The 20,257-nt window shown below is 30.4% G+C and overlaps 1 pseudogene; it reads left to right on the plus strand.

The window, feature by feature from the left end:
• Positions 1–10,113: 10,113 nt before the first annotated feature.
• LOC125862170 (protein MADS AFFECTING FLOWERING 5-like) lies at positions 10,114–18,019 on the plus strand (annotated as a pseudogene).
• Positions 18,020–20,257: the final 2,238 nt, after the last annotated feature.

Below are 20,257 nucleotides of genomic sequence, written 5' to 3' on the forward strand. Positions count from 1 at the left end.
TAGATTTCCTCTAAGTAATGCTTGTCTTACTTCAAACAAAAATATCGGAAATTTGGCTTTGACAAGCCTAACATCAGCAAATATTATCAAGGTTTTCCCTTTTTTTTTTAATGAAGTACTCTTCCGTCGCGATCAACATGGCAGTAGGGAAGGATTAAACTTCTTGTCTTCAAAGTGAAAAAATGTATCAAATGTCTTAAGTTTGGCTTTGACAAGTTAAACTTCAGGCAAAAATGTCATAAGGTAGACTTAGCTTGAAGAGTAAAGAAGAATTCTCAGGCTATAAATATTAAAGGCTTTTTAAAAAAATTGAAGAGCAATACTGCAAAATGAATTCAAAATTTCAAATCCTTCATATATTTATAATTGATGACACTTGGCTAGTATCAAGTGTACCAGTACTATTGTACTTCACTCATTACTGTACCAAAAGTTATTGGAGGAAAATCTCCTCCGCTGAGAGTACGTAGGATATAATATCTAATCTAGCAAATCACTAGATGCGAATAAGGGTTGGAAGCAGTGGCGGAGCCACCTTACTGAATCCTTTGGCAGAAAATTATATTGTACATGATTAAAATAATTGTTTAGGTATATATAGTAGATGTTGAACCACCCCCTTCGGGTACTTCGTGTGTCTATTTTTTTAGATTTTGAAACCCCCTTATTGAAAATTCTGGCTCCGCCACTGGTTGAGAGTAGGGGTCCACGGTCGAATAGTCAAGGGTTGCGAAAAAGACTGTACTTAGAGCCCGTTTGAATTGGCTTAAAAGTTGGTCAAACCTACTTTTAAGTCAATTTTTTATTTCTGGAAATGTTTGGCAAATAAAAAAAATAATTTAAAATAAGTTACAAAATATTTAACAAGGTAAAAAATGACTTAAAAATAAGTCAGAAATCAAAAGTAGGTCTTCCTCTACTTTTTATTTTTTGACTTAAAAACTATTTTTTTAAGTCAATTCAAACGGGCTCTAATTTTCTAGAATGTTACTTAGTTTGTGAAATTTTTTTTTTTTTTTTACTTTCATAGAGAAGTCTTTTTTTATTATTATTTTTATAAAATTTGTTTTTTCTAGAGAATATATTTCAAAATAGTTTTATTAAACAAACATAGAAAATTAAAAAAATATCATTCCAAAACTGAAAAGCATTTTCCAAAAAATGCTTCTATATATATATATACACCTCTTAAAATTTACAAATTGGAAGCAGTGGGCAATACATACAAACTGGAATGGAGACTTTGATGGACGGCCTTATAACCTGAGGTAATGGTGGAGAGCTAGAGGCCAAAATATATGATAAATTATTAATTTTTAGAACTTAAAGACTCAATAACTAAAATCGGATAAACTTCAAATTCCGACTCTGCTTCTTTGTTTCAAAGTTTAATCATTCAGAACAATAAAATTCAAACTTTATAAAAAGAAAGAGAGTAAAATTAGTTCGTTGAACTTACATATAATTGATGAAGAAATGAAGAAATGTAATGCAGCTTATCTTCTCAAATGATTTTTCCACTATTTTAGACTTTCCTCTCACTGTGGGCTTTCCGTACAAAATACGATTTTTCTTATTGAGAAACCATAGTACACTTGTTCATGCGCCACATATATAGGTAAACGTGAAGGTTTTTTTTACATTAAATAATAATATAGTTTATTATATTAAATTAAATTAAATTTATATATATATGTCATGATGAAATGTAATTGTGTTTTGGGTGTAAATTTGAGTGAAAATAGTTATCAAATATACTCTTTACTTGTCACTTTTAACATATAAAAAAATAAGTACAATATATTTTCTCCCTATTTTATTTTTGCATTAGTTACTTATTCATCAATTTTTTTTCAGAAAGGCTAATATTAAATATCAATTAATAAAAATAGTATGGTAAAATAGTCATATTAATCATTATTTTCTTAATAGACACATCAAATTCAAATGTGATAAGTAAAAAGTGCACGAAGAGAGTATTTGATATTTAAGTGAAATTAATCTATTCTATTAATTGTCAATAATTTAAAATTTAAAAATTAATTATATATATATATATATATGTCATGATGAAATGTAATTGTGTTTTGGGTGTGAATTTGAGTGAAAATAGTTATCAAATATACTTTTTACTTGTCACTTTTAACATATAGAAAAAACAAGTACAATATATTTTCTCCCTATTTTATTTTCGCATTAGTTACTTATTCATCAAATTATTTTTCAGAAAGGCTAATATTAAATATCAATTAATAAAGATAATATGGTAAAATAGTCATATTAATCATTATTTTCTTAATAGACACATCAAATTCAAATGTGATAAGTAAAAGTACACGGAGAGAGTATTTGATATTTAAGTGAAATTAATCTATTCTATTAATTGTCAATAATTTAAAATTTAAAAATTAATTGAAATATTATAATTTATAATTTTTATAGTGTAAAAATATATTGTAAAATATTGATCAAAATTTAATAACTTTAATTTATTTGATTTATGAGATATACTCTAGATAGTTCATAAATGGCAATAAAGATGAATAAATTTAGAAAGAAACAAGTGTTTGGCCTTCGGCGTGCACCTTTGGCCAAAAAAAAAAAAAAGAAACAACACAAAACACCACGTCGCAACTACGTATATCGAGGAAAACTATCTTTTTTTCCTTTTCATTTGACGTTCATTATTTGTATTGAAGTTCAACTAATAAAATTTATGTAAATATATTTTATTTCAGAAATAAAATAACTCCTTATGAAAAATGAATTTCATATTTGGAGTTTTTTAAAAAAAATTTTACTTTAAATAACAAATATTTATCACTCAATAGCAATTTTTAATTATTCGAGATTTCGAGTAATTGACCACTATAGTATGTGACACGTAACAACTACGTAGACAAATTAATGGAGACTTAACACTACACTGGAAATTGTCAGTGTGGATTCGTCTATCTGACATAGTAGTTTCCTATTTATTCTTTTAATTTTTTTTAACAAATTAGTGAGTATTAAAATTAGAATAATTATTGCAAATTAAAGCTTAATTACTAAGTATTATTTCTAAATACTACAAAACTTTATTATTTGAATGGAAAAGAGTTAATTTAAATCTAAATAGGTTAAATTTGAATGGTTAAAACCGTCTAAATTCATTAATTTGCATAGAGGTTATTTAGGCTGAGTCAAGCCAACTTTTAAATGGGTAAATTAGACAGATCAAAATAGACTTAATTAACAAACGAATGGATTATTAACCTGTTCAAATCTAAACGAATTAAATATTTTATATTTTTAAGGACTAATTTTGTCACCTAAAAATTTATGTTATTCATTGAGAATTTATCCTTAATTAGTCTTGATGAATTATAGTGAATTTAGTTTCATCTTAAATAGCACTAAGCATATTGGTTGATACATATATAATTTATATATTTAGACCTGACAGTTTTAGCTCATAATGAAGGGTCACATGTAGAGTTGCAGGCTTACAACAGTGTGAATCTGTGATGATCAGTGACGAAGTTAGAAATTTCATAAAAAATTATTTTAAGAAAAGTGAAAATAAAACAAAAATTGTTGCTAGTGAGATTTGAATACATGAGTATCCATAGCATTAGCTCTTTCAAGGCATCTAAATCACGTGGCTATAATACCTTGTTCTGTCAAAGGTATCCATAATATGTTATTTAATCACTTCGTATGTCATTTTATTTATATTTATGCTATTATTTTCCGACGAACACTATCACATAGCTACACCCCTGGTGATGATATTAGCAAACACAACTTAAACGGAGTTAATACATATATTATTTTTGTTAATACAGTCTATCAAACAACCTCTAATAAAAATATTAAAGCTTACATTAAATCCACAAAATTTAAATTCTTGTTATAAAATATTATAGCGTGGATGTCCACTACACCAAGAAATTACGCTCATTCATTATCTCCATTACTTTCCTCCATTATGAAAATAATCATAACCTCCGTAACCTCCAATTTTATAACCATTATTCTTGTAACCTTTCACTTCCATAACCTCCTCCATTATATTCATGTTAATGTCATGTTTATGACTAACCTTTTATATGCCTCTATGTTACACTATAAATAGAAGCATAAAGGTTCATATTGTATACACTTGAAAAGTTAGAATAATAAGAAAAACTCTCATCTCTTGTCTCCCTATTTTTATTGCTTTCATCTTTTATATTTCTTGTCTTATTTTGCTTTAGTTTTATCTTCTATTTCTATTGCTTTAATCTTCTATATTTCTTGTCTTATTTTGCTTTAGTTTTATAACAATTCTAAATTTGTCTAATACATATAAAGCCTATTTAATTTGTGTTTGTTGCTTGCGATTATATAAGATATTTTCTTATATAAAAAAAACCCTGAAAGAAAAGAAGTTATTCTAAGTACGTAGTAATTAAGGACAATTATCTCCAAAAAAAACTACCATTCATACGTTGTATATACAAGGACAATTATCTCCAAAAAAAAAAAACGACCATTCATACGTTGTATATACAATGTGTTATGTGTTGGATCTTAATTCTTATGTATCAAAATGTATATACACCACTACATATCATATTATATACTTAAAAAAAATAATATATATATTATGAAGAAATGAAAAAAATTCTACGGTGGCTTGGAGGAAAAAGGTTTTAAAAATATAGAAAGAAATTTGAACTTCTTAAAAATTCAATACAAATATATGTTGCTTAATCTAAAGGAATAAGGTTCTGAAAAATATTTCAACTTTGACCGAATTTGTTGTTACGATACCAAATTTTTATGAGAACCTATTACCCCATGAACTATTTAATAGTGTATTTTTTACCCTCCTGAGCTATTTAATAGTGTATTTTTTACCCCCTGAGCTATTTAATAGTGTATTTTAAAGGTATATATGTGCCCACGTGGACACATTACTATTTATAATTATGCAATATTTTTTATGTCCACGTGGGCACATATATATGTTTAAAATACAGTATTAAATAGTCTAGGGGGTTAATAGGTCCTCATGAAAATTTGGTATCGTAACAGCAAATTCGACTAAAATTGAGATATTTTTCAAACCCTTATCCCTAATCTAAAGTGAAAGTAATTATAAGACGCTATTTAAGGTGTAAACTATATGATCGGGTAATGAAGTTGTAATATTACCTTTACATATGATTGATAACCTAAATTAAATACTCCCTCCGTTTCACAAAGAATGACATGGTTTGACTTGGCACGAAGTTTAAGTAAATAAAGAAGACTTTTGAATTTTGTGATCCTAAATTAAAGTTATGTCAAATGTACAAAATTCCCCTTAATCTTGTGGTCTTAAACATGCCACGTGGAAAGCAAAAAGTAAAATGTTACCAAAAAAGGAAAGAGATCATTCTTTTTGAAACTGACTAAAAAGGAAATGAGGTCATTCTTTGTGAAACGGAGGGAGTAACATTTACTCCCTTCGTCCCTATTTACTTGTCCATATTTCCTTTTTTGGTTGTCCCTATTTAGTTGTCCATTTTGACAAATCAAGAAAGGACAACAAATTTTTTCCTATTATACCCTTATTTACACTTCTTGAAAATTGTAAAAGTGTATGTTGTTTCCCTCCAATTTATTTCACTTTAATTCAAATAAGTGATTGTAATTTTGAAGTGAAAAGTTGTCATAAGGGTAAAATTGTAATTTCACTGTGCTAATCATTGTTGTCTTAATCTGTGTGCCATTTCTAAAGTGGACAACTAAAAAGGGACGGAGGGAGTATTAAGAAATTTTATGTACATCATTTCGCGTGACATAAACTTCCTCCGTCTAATAATACGTTTGTCCACTATTGACTTTGCACACTTTTAAGAAACTATAAATAGAAGAGTACTGCTCCTTTTCTGACCCGACACAACCCTTAGTTGTCCCTTTCACTAATTAATGATATTCAGCTGCCATTCAAATTGATGATTTCGTGTGTTTATACATGATTATATTCAAAGTATATATAGTATTATTTATATTTATACATCATATACAAGATAACCAGTTAATACTTTTGCTCACTATAATTTTGGAGACTGTAAAACAAGCAAGGATTGGAATAGAACACATGAAAATGCAAGACCAAGAGATGAGTCTTGCAAGTGCATTTTCAGTCTTAAATATGTGATTTTCTTTTAAATGGACCTTATTTCAATTCTTATCAATTTTATTTTGTAACAATTACTCCCTCAATCCAATAATGGTTGTCCATTACATTAAAAATAGTTGTCCAACAATACTTATCTAATTTAGAAAATTATAAGATAATTTATCTTTTATGTCTATTTATCATCTAACACATTTCTCAAAGCACTAAATTTAATAAAGTCAAAGGATAATATAGTAATATTACCCTTATTATTTATTATTTCTTAAGGGGTGTGTCAAGTCAATAGTGGACAACTATTTACAAAGTCAAAGGATAATATAGTACTCCCTCTTTCCAACAATATTTGTTTACTATTGATTTTGCACACTTCTTAAAAACTAGAAATAAAAAGGATAATTTTACTATATCATTTTTTAAATATAATAAATACAATGTCATGAAAAATGTAATAAAGAAATAACTATAATTAATGATAAGGGTAAATTAGGAACTAAGTGTAAAATTATCCGTTGATTTCATAAAGTGGACAAGTACTATTGGACATTCCAAAATAATATAGTGGACAACTATTGTTGGACGGAGGGAATAATTTTATCCCTATTATTTATTGTTTCTTAATGGGTGTGTCAAGTTAATAGTGAACAAATATTATTGGACAGAAAGACTAATACTCAATTTCTTTTTATGTTTTGTTTTTTCTTTCTATGTTTTGTTTTTTTCTAGGAAATTTGCACTTTCAATCCTTTGAATATTGATAAAAAACTTTTTTAAAGATTTGCAATGTCAATTTGATTGGAACTTGATTGAGCTGGATTTGGTGATTATTGAAGGTGAAAATTCACAAATTTGAAGGTCACCACTGTAAAGATCTCGAACCCTTGTGTTATTCTAGATATGTAAATCAATCTTGCAAAATAGATTGATAGAGATTAAAATCGATTCTAACCGATTTGGGGAACTGAAAAATTGATAAAGAGGATGACGTAGTTCGTCTTTGATTTTGTTTAACAGCATCGGTATATATATATAAGTTAACACTATTACACATCATGTTATATGAAACCTAAAATATCAAGGAGTCGTTTGATGAGAAGACTGAAGTATAAAATAATAATCTAATATAGGGCTAAGTAGTGCAAATTGAAATGCAGGCACACAGGATAGAAATCTTCCTAAAAATAAAGTGATTCAAGTAACTACTAGCATATGCATGATTGTGTGTTATGTAGCACAGGAGAACTAGGGTTCTTTTCCTACTTCTTCTTCAACTGTGATTAATCAAGATTTATGTGAAAAACTAGTCTGACATTATATGTATGTAATTTTTAAAATATTTTATATATAAATATATTTTTTGTGATGTAACTATAAATATTTCTTAAATTTTTTTACACTAGCGTTTATCATTTAATATATTAGTTTGAGTTTGGCCATAAGATTTTGACTGTAACAATAAATTTTATAACTCATAGATGCTAATCTAAGAATGACAATAATTTTGGATATTTATTTTTTTAATTTGCATTGATTTAGATAGTTAAAATACGTAATTTCTTTTTTTTTCCTTTTAGTATTAATTATGTATCTAATATATTTATTAGACTTATTTTATTATAACTTAATACTTTTAAATTATAATATTTATTTTAGATGATTTCATTATTTTTTTATCAAATATTTTATTGTTTTGATTCATCTCATATATTATGTTATTTTCTTAAATGCATTTAATATAAAAATATCCACGTAAAGCTTTACATTATAAATCACCTTCATATTACAAAACAACCAACAAGAAGAAACTTTTATTAAGTTGTGAAAACAGTGTTTCCTTCTCTTAAATAATAATGATTTTGAAAATTAATAGCAATGTATTGGTAATATTGCTATAAAGTTAAATTTTAAAAAAATACTTCATTATTTTAAAAATAGAGATTTTCACTTTCACTTATCATTTTTAAGAAATTGACAAAATAATAATAATCATATTTTACCATTAATCTTATTTTTCAAGATCGTATGCTAAATATCAATTAACAAGGACAATGTAATAAAATAGTCATGGTATTATTATTCTTTTTAATGAATATATCAATAGCTCAAGTATGATAAGTAAAATGAATGGAGGGAATAATGTTTGGAAAATCTACTTTATTAGACATACATTCATATCATATACTAATTCTATTTATATTTTTAAATAATTACGTATCTGACCATTAATTAAGAATTTTTTTACCATATATTGAAGAAAATACTCCTAGATAATGTATTTTTGCTACTAGATACACTAAAATAGAAAGAGAGATGAGGGAGAGAGATGAGCAAGATCGGGAGGTAGGCGAGTGAGATAGTCACATATCTCAAATACATACGAATCACACTAGATACAAACATGTATTTGGTACTAGATACATAGGAGAGTGGCAAGCAAGATGGGAGGGAGGCGAGGGAGACTAGCGAAATTTGTTTATGTATCCCAAATACATGCAAATTCACTTGGATATAGCATAACTAGAACAAATTTATCATACATATATCTAAGCGTACCTGGACACACTAAACGAGTAAATATCTCAAAAGGTCACTCAAATATGTGAAATTATTTGAGAAAGTCATTCAACTTAGTTTTGTATCAATAAAGTCATTCAACTTATGAATTATCTTTTATAAAGTCACTCAAATTAAACTATTTTTTCTACAAAATCATTCTAACCAAAAGACAAAAGAGATAATTGCATAAATCATCCTTCAAGTTTAGTTTTTTAATATTTACTTTCTTTATAATTTATAATATTATGTTTATCTCTCTTATTTATTTATTTTTAAATAATAATTGTCTTAACTTAATTAGTAGGGATATATTAATATCATTAATTTTATTTTTGATATTTTTACATTTAAATATTAAAATTATGGAACAGGAACTTAACAACGTTTTTGATTAGCTTATTAACAGTACTCTTACAAAATATTTTCCCTTTAAATTAATGTTTTCTTTTATATTTAAAAAAAAAGACTACAAAAGAATATTTTTTGTAGATATTTTCACGTTTGTAATTCTAATGCATTTTCTATTTTCCATTCTTATTATACGATTCTTTCAACAGTAATAGTTTTTTCTTTTATTTTTTTATTTCTCCATATAATATTTTAAAAATACATTTACGAGCACAAAAGGTGATTAAATAATGTACAATATTAATATTTGAATATAAAAATAGAAAATGAAATCAATGGATTCTAAGATTTGTAGGGAATATCTTTTCTTATCAAAGTTAAGAAATTATTTGATCATAATTTATTCACTTAATTATGATTATGATATTGATTAATATGATATAATCTTGACCTTTAAAATTTAAACAAGACACATTTCTCTCATCTAGATGTGTATGTGACTAGAGGAAAAGAGTAATGAAGGGGAGCCAAATCCGTATTTTTATATTCATATTCATAATAATTAAGTTAAGAAAATAATTATTAATAACAAAATAAGAGAGGTAAGTATAAGATTATAAACTAAAATGAAAGTAAGTATTACAAAATTAAATCAGGTGGTTTATGCAATTATCTCTTTTATCTTTTGGTTATAATGATTTTTTAGAAAAATAATTTAATTTGAATGACTTTATAAAAGAAAATTCGTAAGTTGAGTGACTTTATTGATACAAAATCAACTTGAATAACTTTTTCAAATAATTTCACATAATTGAGTGACATTTTAAGATATTTACTCCGCACTAAACTCTAATAAGATTCGTAATATGGCTTGCCGTATGTTGAAGTAGCGGTGCAGTCTTTTTGGTATTTACATCTGTTTACTGAAACGGTTGTTGCCACGTATTGAATCCAACTTGTCATCTAAATTTTTCCCCTCTTTTGAGTTTTGTTTTGTCAATTGGATTTCTACCAAATTGCTACTCATAACTAAAATCAGAATCTGAATAGAAAAACGCAGAGAGAAAGCATGAAAAGATGTTGGAGGAAGGGACCCATGGAGATTCGAGCGGGACGAGCAAAACAAAAAAAATGGAAACTCAACAATGGTGGTGGTGATAATGCTACTGAAAATATAAGAAAATTCTGGAAAAGTATTCGATTAGGGCTTCAGAAAAATAGAATGGGTAGAAGGAAGTTGGAAATAAAGCGAATCGAATCGAATCGAAGAGTTGTAGGCAAGTAGCCTTCTGTAAACGCAGAAAAGGTTTAATTAAGAAAGCAAAAGACCTTTCCACTCTCTGCGATGTCGATGTTGCTGTTGTTATAATCTCCAATCGTGGCACCCTCCATGAATTCTCCAGCACCAACAGGTTCCTTTTTTTTTTAATAATTTCACGATTCGAAGATATTTCAGGATTAAGTTTGAGATTAGATTAGTTGACGAGACAAGTCTATCCAGTATCCCATCTTATCTGGTTATTTATCTGGGGACACGTTAATCTACTTTTTCTAAGTGGTGCAGTTTTTTGGGATTTATCTCTGATGAGTTTATATTTCTAAGGTTTTTTTTTTTTTTTTTTGCATGTGATATGCAAGGATGTCTTGTATAATATGATTGGGAATGAGGACATCCAAATAATTTGATAACTTAAAAATCAATTTTCAACGCACTTTTTTTTTTCAACTGTGGTGGTATTGAAATATTAATCTTAGGAAGATAGATAGAATGTTTGAAAAACAAGCAGTAATGATCGAATCGAATTAGAAATCCTCTAATCACTCCTAATATAATTAAACTCGAATTTAAGGCAATCAAAATCTCCGAATTCATAACAAGCTGATAAAACAAAGTTAGGGTTTACAATATCTACATTAAGGATAGATGTATTATCACATAAAGTGCTTAATTAGATAACGCTAATATAAGAGAAGTAGGCTCTAAAGTGTCTAATATTAGCCACTTTTGGGAAGTTTAATTTCTGTCCAGTCATCACCACTTCATAAAGAGCAATCCAAGTGCTTGTAGCTTATTTGCTTGGGTACAAATTGATGGCGTTGTAGTTATAGATTAGGGGTCATCATCCTCCCATTTCTGAAAAAAATTGCTCTCGGATTTTTATTATTTACAACAAAAGTAGATAAATCATTAATGTTGAACATCCATCTTAAACATGTTACCTAATGCCTATTAGCCATTACATTTTAGGCATTAGTTTGAGGGTGACAAGTAGTATAGAAGGTGCCCAACTTAGTCCATAACCCTTTCCAAAGAGTTAAGTAACTTAGAATTCCTATCACTAGTAATTGTATACGAAGCCCATGTAATTTAGACACAAAGTAAATGTCAAGAACATCGGTAACATCATCACTTTTATGATAGAGTATGAAGTGACTCAAAAAATCTATCAACTACCACAAAAAAAAAAAACTTTCTTCTCCTTTTTTTGTTTTAGGTTAAACCAAGCACAAAATTTATGAAAATATCAAATCAAGATGTATTGAGAGTAGGAAGGGGAGTCGAAATTTATGAAAATATCAAATCAAAATGTATCAAGAGTAGGAAGGGGAGTATACAAACCATGAGGTTGTACATTACACTGAGCATGGTTAGTATCAACACAAGGACGACAAATCCTTTCAACATTTTTTTCATCTTAGGCCAAAAGAGTGTTCTTGAAGAATAGCTAAAGCTTTAGGTATACCAAAATGTCTCATTAAACGCTCACTAGCTATGTGTTTCTCTAATAAGTAACTCTCTCCAAGGATATTGAGGCTCACACACTTTACCATCTCTAAGCAAGTAACCATATCTTAGGAAACCTTCTTTGTTCACTTTAACTTTGCTATTTATCCGTCTTTTTCTTCAATGTTAACCATGATTACCTAATTTTCTTTCATATCTACTTTTAACCTTCTTAACATGCTACTCTTCTCACTTCTCTCTCTATCTTGCTCACTTTTGCCGTTTTCCTCCGTCCCTTAATTTTCTTGTAATCCTGACTAACTTTAAATAGAGTCGAAGGTAAAAGAGTGAATTTTATGACGATATTTAACATGAGCTTGTCGCACCGGGTTTGCCTAGTGCGGGTTACCTCTCCTATGTGTTTTGCGAGCTATTGCATAGGAGCGGGGGTTTTACCCTGTGCGCACCCAAAGGGTAGCGGATGCGGGTTTCCCTTGTCATAAAAAAAAAGTATTGTTCCTAGATTGGTGTTTTTTTCTACTTTTAGTCCCCATTCCTATTCTCAAGTTTGCTTGATAGGCATCTTCCAAATATTCATACTTGTGCAATCTCAAAGGAGAAGAAATTTCTTTGTTTAGTCTCGCAAGGAACCTTAGAACAATGAGGCTCTATTTATTATCAAAGTTAGCTTCAATCTCGTCCTATGAAACTCCTCAAATAAATCATCAACATTTTAAACCCCCTCCCCCCACAATGTAGAATTTGGGAAGTATGTTTTCTTGAAAGTAGTCTTGTACAAATCTTCTTTTCATGACACCCTTCACTTCATTCCATTAAGTAACAAGCTCAAGCATCGCTGGTTTCTTAATTTTTCTCTTGTAGGATTCCCACCAAATAGAGGCAAACTTTTCAAATTGATGGTGTTCGACTTTCTTTTATATTCATCATGGTCGTATGTGGGTTTTCCATAATCTTAATAAAGGTTCTAATCTCAGTTCATTTTGAGCGTACCTCTTCAAGGTTGATTGGTTCTTCTTGTGGTGGTTGAGTTTCTTGATGAACAAAACTCGTTGCTTGCCTTTTGGGTTATTGTCTTCGTCTTGACATGGTTATTGGTAGGTTGTGCATGTAATGGTGTTGGTTTTTTGGTTTGCTCGTAAGGTTATTATTAGTGTGTTTCTGGTCATGGATAATTGATGGTAAAGGAAGGCTTAGGTAGCCTTAGGGGTTTATCTCTTTAACATGGGTGGTCTGACTTTGTTGCAACATTCGATGTAGTTGGTTGGGTGGTAGTGGAGTGGAAAAAATAGTCTATTCCTGATATTCGTACTGGATTTGAGCAACTCGAGTGTGAACACTATATCGCTATGCCCCTAAGCAAGGTTATTATTAGTGTGTTTGTGGTCATGGATAGTGTATTGATGGTAAAGGAAGTCTTGAGTAGCCTTAGGGGTTCATCTTTTTAAAATGGGTGGTCTGACTTTGTTGCAACATTCGATGTAGTTGGTTGGGTGGTAGTGGTGTGGAATAAATAGTCTATTCCTGATATTCGTACTCGATTCGAGCAACTCGAGTATGAACACTGTATCGCTATGCCCCTCTCTTAGCCCCGCTTTTTGGTTTAGGATGGATCCGGACCGGGACATGCTTGTGCCAACTCCTTGGTTTTGTTGAAGAGCATTGGTACTAACCGAAGGAGTAACTTCTCTTCCTTACAAATTGATCACCCTTCGATTCATGTTTCAAACTCTCCCTTCAATTTTACAAGAGCTCTTATAACATCACTTGTGGATGGTTCACCTCTAAAGGTTGAGTTTTTCTCTCCACCATTCTTTATACTTGAGTAAACAAATAAGTAATAACAAGTCCATACCAATAACTCCCTTAGTGCATATACGTCACTTCGACTCCAATCAATCACTTGTCTATCACTCTTGCAAATCCTTCGGAAAATTCAAAGTCAACTCCAAGATCACCTTTGAATCTTACAAGTTAAATCTCCAAATTCATAATAAGCTTATCAAAATAAGCTAGGGTTTTAGAGTATTAAGGCTAAAATATTATTACATAAAGTGCCTTGACTAAAAAAACCTTAATATATGCCCAAAATGTCATTAGACACTTTTGTAAAGTTTAGCTGCTGCCCAATATGGGCTCCCATCATCATCATCATCATCATCATTAATTCTTGTAGATTAAAGTCTTAAAGAAGAATTGATCTGTTGTAGCAATTGTAAGTCCGGAATAAATGTATTTAAGGCAAAACCCTCTCTTTCCCCCTTATGACATACATGACCTACCGTTCGATGTTTTCCCCTCTTCTATGAGCCTATGTAATACATGTTTCATGAAATGCTATGAGTTCTCTATTAGATGTATCCTTCATGACTATATATTTCTTAGTTGTAGCTTGTATTTCATGTGCTTATCATGCCTCCATGTCATTTTCATACATACCTCTTATGGAAATGTGTAACGTCATGATGTTAAAAACGGCAATTGAGGTAAGAACTTCTTCCTAACTTCGTGCATGAGCTTATACTAAGAATCCAAAACTTATTTTGAGGTCGGGACTCACACTAAGAATCCATGCATCGTGGGGTTTTTGAGCATTTTGGTGTTTGAGAGTTACTTGGTTGGCCTCGTAGGAGGTTTGTGTGTTATTGTACGTTGGCTAGGGGAAAGGATGGGTATGGATAAACCCATTGTTTGGGGATTTGAAGCTTAATGCTCATTGGGTGTTTGGTGGATATGATTCGGGCTCAACATTTAGGTGCTAACATAGTGGTCAAATGAATCGCTATCGTGGTAATCTACCAGGAACACAAAATCTACAACTACTGACTATTGCCCAAGGCTTCCCAAATCAGTTCCAAGCTCCATTTCATGATCTTCCTTCCATTTCAGTAGTGTGTAGCCTAAAATGGAATCCTCTAAGAGATCATTAAACACTTTCCACTTCATAAAAAGTAGTTCAACTACATGTAACCTTTTTGCTTGGCCATGCGTGAAAGACCTTGAAGGTGTAGGTATAGGTCCGAGGTCATCACATGGCAAACAACTGAATACCCCATAAACTTCACTTGTAATGTCTATTAGATCTTGTATCTCAATAAGGGGTTATAGAGATCAAATCCTAGAGAAGATCTTACACATTGGGTTTTGTATTCTATGATTTTTATTACCTTTTGAGTTGATGTTTGCTAAAGCTTATTGAATGGCTTCCTTTCTTGTCCTCACAATCCAAACCTGGCACCTAGGTCGTTACAAGATACCCGGCGATCTGCTACTCATAAGGTGAACCCTCTAAGCTAAAGCATATGTGTCTGTAATATGAAGTGCCAGAAGTAAAAGTTAATCATAAGTCTGCCCAACAACCCCAAGTGTACAGGTCATGGAGCTACTAATATCTGGAATACAAGATATGAGATGCAACTAGATAAAAATGAGGTACTGCGTCTACTCCCCCTGCACACACAAACAACAACAAACGTTAGTCTAAAGATCCAGCAAGATCATTGACTCGCCGTCTTTGCTTAATCATGGGGAAGTCTTTAGAAATCGTTGGTAATTTATAATGGCATAAACAAACCAGTACAAGTATTAATAATGATATACAAGTTATAAAGAAATTGAACTGAAATCACTGATACAGACCGTAATTGAGCATAGGTGCATGACTGGTCCGTCCCACTAGGGTGTCCTGCTTTCTCATAAATGTTCTCTTGTCGGCTTTCTAGATTGAGCTTTGTCGATGTTAACTTTGAGTTTCCTCATTTTGTCATCAGATCTTCCTTAGCCACCACTTCTGAGTTAGAAGTGGTCCTCCCATCTGAATGGGACCGCTGTTGGAGTTTGTTGTAGCAGCTGGGTCCTTAGCATTTCCTCCTGTCTCAACTTTTTTTATCTTGTGCCACTTGGCTGATTCTTAGTAATATTCCCAATCAATGTGATTCTTACTCTTAACACTCGCACGCCCAGACTGCCAACTGGAGCACGGATAATATAATATAGGGGTCCAAATAGGGAAACACTTGATTTGACTCAACCCCAAAAGCTAGTTCAGTCCATATAAGCGACCAACAGTTGATTCCAAATCAATGTCAGACTCTAACCAACTCTAGCACCACTTCACACGCCCAGATTGTCAATGGAGTGTGGATAATATAAATGAGCTCAAATAGGGATAGACTTGTCTCTAATATCATGTAAAGATGTGACACTTGAGTCTAACTCAACCCTGAGAGTCAGCTTCTGAGAGGAGGATCGTCCACTGCCATATCAAGAGACCAACAATCAATGTGTGGATTCCGAATTATAAAAATGGTATATACACAAGTCCATCACTTGAAACTTGAAAGACAACTTCATGTTACTATAACATAAAAATAGGATTAATAACTTGAAAATAAGTAATATTATGTATTATAATAAAGGGGTAATGCATAGAAACACATTTAAACTATCAATTACACACCTAAACTATGTGAGTCTTGTAAACCCCCTACATAAGAGATTGAACGCCATAAAATATGTTCAGAATTTTCTGAAGCACTCTAGTTTAAACCTACACAAATTGATGTGCTCATAACATTTTCCTTATAATTACTTACCAACAATCATATCTGACATTATATATTCCAGTCTTACAGGGATCCTTCAACGATACGAAACGCACGTCGAAGCAGAAAAAGAGAACTCTCCAGAAATCCAGGTCACAGAGGTACTTGATTAGTTTACTTTAGTAAATTAGATTCCCTCTCTGGATATACTTGAAATAAGTGCACTATCTTGCATAAAGTTATCAAGTTAAAGGTCTCGATAAATTTGTTACTCTCTGCCTCGCTCTGAACTTTTATAGTACAAAAGAGAAGAAAAAAATGAAGCACCCCTGAACTGGTCAGAGATCAATATATAGGTGGAACTATTTCTGTGAAATCCATGTAAGTTCCTACATTATAAGGTGATTCTTCCCATGTGTCCTAGCCTTGGTGGACTGAGTTACCTGGTACATTTTGCTGATGGGAGGTGGCAGGTATCCCATGGAATTAGTCCAGGTGTGCGAAAGTTGGCCCGAACACCACGGGTCATTAAATAAATGTATAGTATATTGGCAAATCCTGGAAGTATGCTCTGACTAGTTGTTCATTCATATAGCTAATATGGTTGATTAGTAGCTTATCATCGATGCATTGCGTATTTTGCAATGCTCCGACTATTCAATGATGTCTTGAATAAACATACTTAACATTTTTGGTGCAGAGAGTTCTCTAATCATTCTGAGGTGAACACAGCACACTAAATACTCGACCATGACAACGGGAGAACTGCTACAAGAAACAGAAAGGTACTGATCTAATACTTCACTTACATTTCATAAAGCTTATACCACTGATGCCCCACGCAATTTGACAGGCAACTCGAGGAAACTAATGCTGATGGTCCCGCTGTAACTGACCTTGTCCATCTGGAAAACGAACTTCGAACTGCTCTAATGCAAATCAGATTTAGAAAGGTCTTTCTATACTCCTATGTACCTTGCCCTAAAAGTACCAGCTTCCCTTCTTAATGCCTCTAGCTTTACTCATCAATGTTGTTTGCCTTCGCAACTCTATACGATTTCTTTGTTTTTTTAAATAATGTTGCGACACTTCAGTATTATAATCTGATTCCTTTCGAGTTAGTACCTCAGAATGAAGCAACTCTAAATAGTTTTGTTTTGTGTAGACACAGTTGATGCTTGAATATGTTAAGAATCTTCATGACAAGGTACGCGTTTTCATTTCCATCCGCGCGTCCTGTAAACTAGTTTTAGGATGAATTAGTATCATGTTGAACCCTTAATTATTGCAGGAAAAACTGCTACGAGAGGAAAAGAAACAAATGGAAAAAAATGTAATTCTTACCTCACAAACTCTGCTCCTCTGCTATAAAAAAAATAAATTAGACGTCTTCGTGTTTTTTCTAACTAACTAATACGCATACAGAGAGCTCGGATGAAGAAAAACAGAAAAATGAATGAGATATCTGACCTTCCACCACAGAGGGTGACCCTCAATTTTCTCTAGAGACTTTGCCTTTGGTTCCTGTATTTAGTAGTATCATTTTCATACATTGAAATAAGTATCAAGATTGTGTGGTTTCATTAAAACTAATTATTCATGACCGCGAGAGCGGTACCAAATCAAGGCAAACTCTGAATACTAGTTATGACCTTAAAATTTTTATAGGTGAAGATCTCGATTGTGTTTTACTATATATTCAGTTTTCGTTGTACAATCATAATTCATAACCTTATTTTTTATTTTTCTGTAGTTGTATTATAATGTTCAGCAAGCAATAAATAACAACAGTGAAATCTACTAAGATTAATTCAGTCATTCAGAACAACAAAATTCAAACTGTTAAAAGAAAAATAAACAAACAGAGGAAATTTGTACAGTATTTTTAAAAAAAAGTGTAGAATCGATCAAATAGAGTTGAAAACTCCGAAACGAAAATCGAGAAAAAAGAGAATACTCGGAAAAAAAAATCAGTTAATAGACCTTACCTATTCATGAAGAAATTTGATTTTTCTGATCATTATCTACTCGAACTTCTCCTCCCCTTTCAAATAAAAAGAATGGATATATATTGTTATGAAAAGTAAGATTTCAATTTTTATTTATTTTTTTATTTTTTTATCTATATCATTAGTTATGATTTATAGTTGTACTAGATACAAAAGTTCGACAAGTTTGAGCCCAATATATATCATTCCATTTGTTTCTAATTATTTGTCCACTTTAAGAAAATAATGATTGACATAGTAAGTTTATTATTTTATCTTTATTAATTATGAAGTAGATGAATTAAAAATTTCAGATTTTTAAAAAGTTCTACCTTTTTCAAAGTAATTAATTGAGGATATAATAGATAAAAAAAATTGACATTTCTTGATTTGTCAAAATGGACAAGTAATTAGGGACAATTAAAAAAGAAAAAGTGGACAAGTAATTAGGAACAGAGGGAGTATATTATTTGTTTTAATTTTATAATCTTGTTGTCAATTATATTTATAATAATATTTTAAACATAATTTTTAAATAATATATATAACACGTGTAATATTTTAAGAGTGCTAATTTGTAAGCAATCACAATAAATCTAAAATGGCTAAATTATCCTCAAATGTAGTGGATATTTTCAAGCACACACATCTATCGAGACGTGTGTGCTTATTCCCTCTTATATGTTAAAAAAATAGTGGATAACTATTTTTAAACTAGTTACATTATATGTTATAATAATAGTTTTTTGTTTAAATTTATTTATCTGATTTTGATTTAACACAAAATTAAAGATGATTTTGAGGTATGTGGTGCGGATTTCTAAAAACTTATATGAAGAAAAAAAGAATTACTCTTATTATAAATTTAATAACAAAATAGTTACTTGATGGAGCTCATAAGAAGTTCATGTGCACAAGCTTTTGCTCTGCCCATCCCAAGTGCACATGAAAATGGGATAAATTTTCACGCAATTCAATTAATTTTACTAAACACATAAAAAAGCTTAAGTAGAAAGAAATGTAAGTAGTAAATATTTGGAAACAGCAGATTCAATGACCGATAAAGCTGCCATATAACGTACGACAAATTCGAATTGATTTTGTCATGGAAACATTATAATACTAATTATTTCCTCTATTCCTAATTACTTATCCACTTTTAAATTGACACACCTATTAAGAAAATAATTATTAATAGCGAATTTACCATTTTATTTCTATTAATTATGAAGTGGATTAATTGAAAATTTAAAATTTTTAAGAAATTGTACCATTTTCAAAGTAATTAATTGAGGATATAATAGATAAAATTATTTTGTCTTTGTCTGATTGTCAAAATAAACAAGTAATTAGGGACAATTATAAACGAAAAAATGGACTAGTAATTAAGAACAATACTATTTATACTCATCTATCTCAACACTAACGCCAAAGAGCAAAACTTATATTCCCTCCTTTTTAAAAAGCAAATAAAGATTTTTGTTTAATTTTTTAATTCTAAATTAAAGTTATGTTGAATGTATCAAAATATTTTTTAATTTTTGGAGTTATCTGCGATCTTCTAAAATTGTTTGCATAATTCACTTAAGCACTTTAATCATGACTTGTATCTATTGAACACCTAAATTATTCAAAATATGTCTCTATTAAGCACAAAATATTGATGTGGCAAAATAAGTGCATCTCACCGCATAGAAGCACGTGAACATGTCCCAATTTTTTATATATATTTTCTTTATTAATAATAAACTTGTACCTTTTTTCCTTCTAATGACACTTGGCATTGCATTAATTAAAATAACTAAAAATAAACTTTTATTCAAAATAATGTCTTATAATACTCAAAATGAAAGCAAACCCACCCACCCATGTAGGCTATACCAGCAATGGTCTTCTTCGTCGCCTCATTTTAATCATTTTAAAC

Source organism: Solanum stenotomum, chromosome 4, assembly GCF_019186545.1.
Source record: "Solanum stenotomum isolate F172 chromosome 4, ASM1918654v1, whole genome shotgun sequence".
Taxonomy (NCBI): domain Eukaryota; kingdom Viridiplantae; phylum Streptophyta; class Magnoliopsida; order Solanales; family Solanaceae; genus Solanum; species Solanum stenotomum.